The 8,631-nt window shown below is 45.0% G+C and overlaps 1 protein-coding gene across 6 annotated transcripts in view; it reads right to left on the bottom strand.

Moving 5' to 3' along the window:
- TMEM45A (transmembrane protein 45A) overlaps positions 1 to 8,387 on the bottom strand; it is a 77,475-nt gene extending 69,088 nt beyond the window's left edge. For 2 of the 6 annotated variants that reach the window (XR_011428893.1, XM_070242910.1), the window contains exon 1: positions 7,700 to 8,062. The gene's annotated coding sequence lies outside the window, so the exon portion shown is untranslated. Of the gene's footprint in view, positions 1 to 4,940; positions 5,142 to 7,699 lie in introns of those variants that run through there. The other 4 variants (XR_011428886.1, XM_023623911.2, XM_070242906.1 and 1 more) reach the window with 4 other exon arrangements.
- Between the last annotated feature and the right edge of the window lie 244 nt (positions 8,388 to 8,631).

The following is an 8,631-nucleotide window of genomic DNA, read 5'->3' on the forward strand; positions in this document are numbered from 1 at the left end:
GTTCTGCACCCAGGAACTGAACCCGGGCCACTGAAGCGGAGCACACTGAACTTTAACCACAAGGCCATCAGGGCTGGCTCTAGAGGAACTTTTTAAAAACTAATATATCTTAGTTACATCAGTTAAAAAGAAATATTAATCCGAAATTCAGAAATTCCTTACATTTCACTTTGGTATCTTTTTCTTCTACTAATTTTGTGACAAGCTAAATATAATGCTTTTTATGGAAAGCGTACTTGGTGGGAGACCCTGGGTCAGCGATAGACACGGTCACTCTGCAGGAGGAACTGGATCTACTTAGCCACCCTAGCAGTTGATTCAAGTCCGACACTGAACTAATTATACTTTCAGGTCATTAGGAGGGCATTCAGATCCTTCCTAAACGCCTCAGTTACTACCAGGAACAAACCCCAGCACTGAGGGCGCTCTGGCACTGAGCAAAGTGAAGTTAATCAGAGCTCTACATAATTTGATGAGAAAGAGTTCACCTTTCAGCTTAGTTAAAGAAGTGAGCTTTCAGGGGAATGATGCCACAAGATGAAAAGGGAACCCCCATAAACATCCCTGAGAAGAAGCAATTCCCATCTAATTATTTGTTGTTGGTGTTTTTTACTGAGATGTGATTGACAGAAAACATTATGTTAGTTTCAGGTGTACAACATAATGATTTGATACATGTAGGTATTGTAAAATGATCCCCACACTAAGTCTAGTTGACGTCCATCCCCCACGTGCTTTTTAATTATGACCTTATGAAGAGCTATGCTCCAACTGGTTGGGCCAGTTCTGAGCGTTGGGAAGGAAGGACATCGGCTCACCTGTCAGGGTTGTTACCTTTGGCTGGGAAACTCTTCCCCTGGACGAGCAGTTCTCAAGCTGGGCCAAGCATCAGATCGCTCCAGGGAGCTTTTCACAGATGCCTGGCCTCCTTCTACACCTGTTGAAAAAGAATCCCCAGGGCAGGACGAGAACAGGCATATTTTTTAACAGCTCCCCAGGTGATTGAGCTGCACAGCTGGAGTTATGTACCACAGACTGTAGAATTCTCTAGGGCAGTGTGCTGCCTTTTGGAGGCAGCTGCGATGTTTAATGAAAAGAATACTAAAATCAGATAAATTTTCATATTCCTCACTTACTAGACAAACAGCAAAATTTACATTTCTGAACATCAATTTCCTTAGGCATATAATATTGCTTTTCCAAAAATCAATTTTGACACCTACTAAAGGAAATTCAATAAAGTAATGTATATATTTTTTAGAAGTTGTAGAATTTCAGGCACCATAGAGACAGGTGGCAACACAACACTCGCTTCCTTGCCATGGAAAATGCTGGTCATTTTTTATGAGGGAGAAATAAACGAAGCCCCAGAGGATAGGAACCTTTGCACTGGACAGCAAGGAGGAAAGGAGGCATTTGCCTCTGGACCCTTTCCCACTTTAGGAGGGTTGATAGCACCTGAGGGGCCCAGGTTGGTCAGAGTGGTGGCAGGTGGATGGGAAAAAGGACACACTGTCTTCCAAGGCTCCCCTGAGGCAGTTGAGTCAGAGTCCTTGGCAGGAGCTCTGAAGGCCAGAGGAGACTGGAGACAGGCAGATGGCCCTCAGAGAGAGGCCGACAGTCCAGAAAGAGGGAGCAGCGCAAACAAGCCTGGTCTGACAACTCAGCCCAATGCCACTGTTACTTCAAGTGACTTGGTCTTCTAGAGCTTCCATTTGAGCTCCACTGTCTGTTCTCCATGACAAAATATGCTTACAAAGACCTGTATGTCTCAGCTGACAAGTGGAGATGTTACCAGATATACGTATATGTGTATGTGTTTGAATGTGTATGTATATTGTTAAGTTAAAAAAATCAAAGGCAGAACAATGAATATAAGATGGTCTCATTTACATTTTAGAATTGTGTTTATGTTTAGATCTGTACCCATGAGCGGACTGTTGGAGAAGGACTGGACGGATACAGACTAAAGTATTGACAAATGTTACCTCTGGACAGGGTGGTCGAATGGGAAGGAAGCAAGTAAACGAAGGGGAAGCCATTACTTTTGATTCTGTACACTCTGTGTTGGTCTTTCAACACACATGGATTACTTTTTTAATTCTAAAAGCCAAAAAATATACGGAGGGTTAGGGAAAAAGAAAGAAAGAGAGAGAGAGGGAGGAAGGAAGCAAGAAAGGAAGGAAGGACAGCTCTCACAACCAACGCCTTTCTTTCTTTCTTCCTTGCAAACATTAAAAGTTACAAGGAGTAGAAATTTTGAGTAGTTCTATGAGGAAAACGTAATTGAATAAACAAGTTAAGAATGAATCTATATTTTTATACTATGGTTATATCTATGCTAATTGTGTTTATGTAGAGATGAACATTGTAATGACTGATAAGTGAATTGTTTATATATCCACACGCAAAAGAATAAAGCTGGACCCTTACCTCCATCATATGCAAAAATTCACTCAAAATGGATCAAAAACCTAAACATCACAACTAAAACTATGAAGTTCTTTGAAGAAAACAGGGAAGAAAATCTTCATGACATTTGATTTGGCAATGATTTCTCGGATATGACACCAAAACCAAAGGCAACAAAAGAAAAAATTAATTGGACACATCAAAATTAAAAACTTTTGCGCATCAAAGGGTACTATCACCAGAGTGAAAAGGCAACCCAAGGAATGAGTGAAAATATCTGCAAATCAATGCCTGATAAGTAGCTAATATCAAGAATATACTTAAAGATTCCTACAACTCAATAACGAAAAACAAAAACAGCCTGACTTAAAAGCGAGCAAAGGAGCTAAATAGACATTTCTCCAAAGAAGATATACAAATGGCCAACAAATACGCAAAAAGATGCTCGACATCACTAATCATCCGGGAAATGCAAATCAAAACCACAATGAGATACCACCTCACACCTGTTAGAATGGATATTATTAAAAAAAAAAAAACAGAATAATAATGTTAGCAAGGACATGGAGAAATTGGAACCCCTGTGCATTGCTGATGGGAGCCAAAAGTAGTGCAGCTGCTGTGGAAAGCAGCATAGTAGTTCCTCAAAAACCAAAAATTGAATCACTTTATGGTCCTGTGATTCCATTTTCTGAGTATATACCCAAAGAATTGAAAAAGGAACTCCAAAAGACATTTGTACACCAGTGTTCATAACAGTAGCCGAAAGATAGTGTATTAGTCAGGGTTCCCCAGAGAAATAGCACCAACAGGAGATAGATAGAGAGATATATATAGCACCTGGAGGCTGGCAAGTCCAGAATCTTCAGGGTAAGCCAGCAGGCTGGAAACCCAGGGAAGTGCTGAGGCCGCGGTTTGAGTCCAAAGGCAGGCTGCTGGCAGAATTCCCTCTTCTTCAAGGGAGATCAGTCTTTTTCTATCAAGGCTCTCAAATGATTGGCTGAGGCCCACTCACATTATGGAGGGTAATCTGCTGAACTCAAAGTCTGCTAATTTAAATGTTAACTTCACCTAAAAAATACCTTCACAGAAATATCTAGCATAATGTTTGACCAAATATCTAGGTACTGTGGGCTAGCCAAATTGCCACAAAAAATTAACCATCACAGATGGAAACAACCCAAATGTCTATCAACAGATGAATGGATAAACAAAATGTAGTATATACTTACAGTGGAATATTATTCAGCCTTAAAAAGTGATAAAATTCTGACACATGCTACAATATAGAAAAACTTTGAAGACATTAGGCTAAGTGAAATAAGCCAGTCATAAAAGGACAAATATTATATGAGTCCACTCATATGAGGTCCATAGAGTAGTCAAATTCACAGAGACAGAAAGTAGAACGGTGGTTGCCAGAGGTTGTGGTGGAGGGTAATAGAGAGTTATTGTTTAATGGGTACAGAGTCTCAGCATGATGAAAAAGTTCTGGAGATGGATGGTGGTGATGTCTGCACAATAACGTGAAAGTATTTAATGCCACTGACCTGTACACTTGGAAATGGTTAAAATGGCAAGTTTTATGTCATGCTTATTTTACCACAAGAAAAAAATGAATTGCTTACATGCATAGGTTTACTACATTGCACACACAATGCTAAATGCTTTATATTGATTTTCTCATTTAATGACTATGGATACCCCCATTTTACAGATAGAGAGAGCGACTTGCTCAAGGTACCAGTAAGAAGCAGAGCCGGGGTGGAAAGCCTCTCAGTCTGACTCGGAGTCTGTGTGCCTCATCAGTGTGCTATACTGAAATGAGTGACTACACTACGGCAGTGAGGTAAAAAGCAAATCAAAATATTTTTCAAACAATATTTTAAAGTTGATTCAATATACATAAAACAATTAAAGTATTCCCAAGAAGGTGTCAAATCCAGCCTGGGTGCGACTAATAACAGGACACCTAAAACACCCCTACATTGACCTTCACCATGAGAAGTTCTTATCCCAAAACCACAGCATCCCAGAAATAAGACAAGAAACCAGGACGCCCAAGAAATAGGAGCAGACTGTTTACCTGGCATGTGCCCCATTTTCCACAAACCTTGGAACATTTCATAATTCCTCTGTTTTTTTGAAATAAAAATACTGTGTTCCCATTTATATTTTTAAATTTTATTTATGTTTAGATCTATACCCATGAGCGGACTGTTGGAGAAGGACTGGAAGGATACAGACGAAACTGTTAACAAGGGCCACCTCTGGACTGGGGGTCGAATGGGAGGAAAGCAGGTAAATGAAGGGGAAGCCATTACTTTTGTCTCCCATACACTCTGTTTCAGTTTTTCAAAGGACACAATCATTCGACTGTCAGTTTTGGATGTCTACACAAGTCCAGGGACTACAGTGGTTCTGTTCGGACCAGATGGAAAGACAGAGTGCCGGTGCGCACCGAGCTCCATCTAAGAAATAAAACGTCCCCGGCCCCATGCACGGCACATCCCGTAGACAAGACTCACGTTGGTATTCTGGGCCCTCCAGGGAAATTTTACCAACTCCACGTCTTCTCCCCCTCCAAGGGTCCTTCTTCCGTGGACTTCTCAGCTTCCCCCAGCAAGAAGAGCAGCCCAGCTGTAGCACTCCTACGGCAGGGTAGACTAGCGCTAAGGCTCGGGCTCACGAGTTACACTGGCTCTGTCTGCATCTGCCGTTTGTTCACTATGTGACCTTGGGCAAGTTTCTTAATCTGCCTGCACCTCTGTCTCCTCAGATAATAGGTACCATCCTCACAGGGTTGCTGAGAGTCTTACATGAGCCCTCAGAACAATGTCTGCCATGCATTAGGTGGTCAGAAAATGTTAGCCATAGACAGATCAAACAGGCATCTACAAGCCACAGACTGCTCCGGGCACGAGGGAGAATAAAAGGTCCCCCAAAGGAGAGGGACCTGGGAGATCATTTTACAGACTACGGCCCAGAGATGGCCATAACGGCTCAATGTCCTGCCGGAGGAAGTTGCAAAGGTGGTCAGAGCAGCCCCAGAGCCTGGCTCAGGTTCTCTCTGACACAGCACGATGCCCCCAAGGAAGAGAAAGCAAGAGATCTCCAAACTGACTCTGCACTTTGGGGCACATTACAGGTCTTAACTACTTCAGTAATTGTGCATTATAAAGTTGTAAGTATTAACATGTGAATGGACGGTTCTCTCAGCAGGATGAGAAAGCTATTCTGCACACCCCGTGTGTGTATGGGGTGGGGGAGGGGTGCAACAATCACAGCCACGTCAAAGACTTTAGGACGTGGCCTGTTTCTGAGAAGTCACCGGGTCATAGCCCAGAACTCAAGACCACCTCAGCAGAACTCCAACAGAGCCCCCACAAAGCGAGCCCAAAAGTGGGTCCCAGACTGTCTGTCAAGCCCTGCCCACACACCTGCAGGCCACAGAAGGCCGCAGGAGCAGGGAGGCCACAGAAGTGGAGCAGATGGGGAGGGTATGCTGGGCAAGAAGTGAAGACTGGACCCCAGAGAGGGATCATTCCAGAAACACCTCCCTTATGTAACTGCTGCCCGTTCAGCACGCTGTCCCCCACTTCCACATCAGCTCTGCATGCCATCTTCTCCACCTCTCCCACCTTCCCAACCTTTCCACCCACTAGCCTCTCACAGACCATCCTGCACCACAACCCAGTGTCCCCAGGATAGACCTGCACTTTCCAGCCTTGGGGCTTTTGCCCACGCCTTCTCTTCCTCCTAGAATGCCTGCCACCTGCTGCTCTGTGATCGCTTTCCCCTCAATCCAACTGTCTGACAAAATCCTTTTCCAGAAATGCCAATCCTTCCATGAAGCCATCCTACAATAAGAAGTCCTCTTACCATCTTCTGCACTCCCAGAACCTTCTAGATCTTTCTGAGGTGCTTGATAAGTTCTACCTCACTCCTCTCTTAAGACTCTCACTCCTTTACGCCCTTATACGTTGCAGAGGTCAGAACGGCAGCTGGGAAAACCAAGGAGCAGCAGGGAAGCTGGGAAGGAAGGCAATGAAGAGCGAGTACAACTGCAAAGACTTGCTAAGTGCCAGCACTATTCTAAGCGTCTACCATACATTAATTCACCTAGTCCTCAACACAACCCCGGGAGGTGGGTGCTATTATCTCCACATTACAGAGGAGGAAACGGAGGCATGGATAGGCTGCGTAACCCGCCCAAGGTCAGACAGTGGGGCTGTGAATTGAACCAGGCTGGCTGGCTCTTCATCTTGTTTCCCTGTAATACTGCTCCTTCTAACCCTGCATCCCTGAAAACCACTTCAGCTGTTCCACCCGTTGTACGCGCTGCCTTCCTGGATCAAAACCATGCTCGGCAACTTGCAATTACGGCACCAGGTTCCCACCTACTGCGCCATGAGCCAGGAATTAAAGATCAATTCTGGCCAGATCCGCCATGACAGTAAACAACATATGACAAAGTCTCAAACTCAAAACATTGCTCAGAAAGAATTGTAGACGTCCGAATGGAATGGGCCCCAGGTCATTCACCTGGCTCAGTATTCACCATCATTTCCGTTTGGCCATCCTGAACCGGAGACCAGAACTATCTGCAGGCGTCAACATCTAAGAATCGCTCTGAGCGTAGTTTTGATAGAACCATGGGATTCACGGACGAGTACAAGGTCATTGTTGTATACAGTGGCCTAGCACATGGTGAATATGTTTTTTAACAATCATAAAGGAAGTGGACCTCCCACTGTGAATAGGAGAATATAGAAAAGATATACCTGGGTTACAACTGCATTCAAATGTAAGTGAAACAGCAATTGCCTATAGAATTCAGATTTTAAATAATTTAATATGACACATCCTATTAACGGAAGCAAAAGTTTTGTTAATAAGCCAGATAATTTTCTCAATCTTCTATCAAAACAGTCGAGGAGCGGGGGATGGATAAAGATTTCAGCTTTACAAATGTATACTCTGTTCTCACAGAAAGAAAATAGAAACATAAATTTATCAGTAGGTTCAACTTCGAAGTTAGGAGAGGCTTACAACAGGATACCAGTTAAATTTCTGTTCCCAGGAAACTTAAAAATAGCATACAGATGACTGAAAAATTAAATTAAATTAAAATAGCGAAGCACAAGAAAAGGAAGCCGACGGTCTGTGCAGTCTGTGGCAGCAAGCCATATTTGTCCCCTTGATGAAGAGAAGATCAGTGAGAAGGCAGACTCAGGACAGAGATTACAGCGGGAGAAATGCGATATCCAGCACGGATCCAACTTACCCAACTCGGTCTGTCTACTCAACACTTTATTTTTCCCACTTTGCCAGTTTTAAATCAGACAGCGACTGGGCTTTTGTTGTTGCTGTTTCTGGTCTTTTGATCTCAAAGCCCCATGAAAATTACACTGTGTGTTGGATAGGATCTGGCCCCGTCTCGCTTTAGGGGGAACAAAGTTTTAGGCTTGGATCCTTGGTTGCTTCTTCGGGAAAACAAATAAATAAGAGAGGCTGGAAGGAGAGGACGTGGGGGACGTGCCCAGCTGACGTCGGGCCGCGAAGGGCCGCACAGTCCCTGGGCGCAGCTGTCCAGATGTGCCTCATCTGGTCCCCCGCGGGCTCCCAGCTCGAGGCCGCGGCATTCCATAGCCGCAGCTCATTGGTGGCCGCGGTTGCTCGCTGACGACCGATTGGCTGGCCGGCCCGCCACTCCTCGGCCTTGAGCCCGCCCCGCCCGCCGCTCGGTCCTCCATCCTCGGAAGGAACCTGGAAGTGCGGCGCTGATGTGGCACTCGGCGCGGCGGGAGGGGCCGGGAGAGACGGGTACCCGCTCCGGGGCTTGCCCCTGCCTGGCCCGTGTTGTGCCCATCCTGTTAGCCCGTTAGGCTGCTTTGTTTAAACAGGATGATGTCAATCTGTTTGGGGGAGGAAATGAAGGCGCGCCCAAGGCTCGCTGAAGTCCCTGCATTTCCATGTGGAAGGGACTGGGGCTCCAGGATGCCCACGCCCCCAAAGGGCCTTCAGGCCACGCCTCAGGACTTCACTCTCCCCTCTTTCTCCCGGGAGACAGCAATAAAACCTTCAAAAGCCTGCTGCATGGGGACAGTATGCTCTTGTTGGCGGAAAAACTTTATAATGAACCCTTCATTGGAGTCCTTATTAACCAGAAAGGTGGTTGTTTCTGATGATTACAGGAGCGCTTTGGAAGACTCGGCT

The sequence above is a fragment of the Equus caballus genome, chromosome 19 (assembly GCF_041296265.1).
Source record: "Equus caballus isolate H_3958 breed thoroughbred chromosome 19, TB-T2T, whole genome shotgun sequence".
NCBI lineage: Eukaryota > Metazoa > Chordata > Mammalia > Perissodactyla > Equidae > Equus > Equus caballus.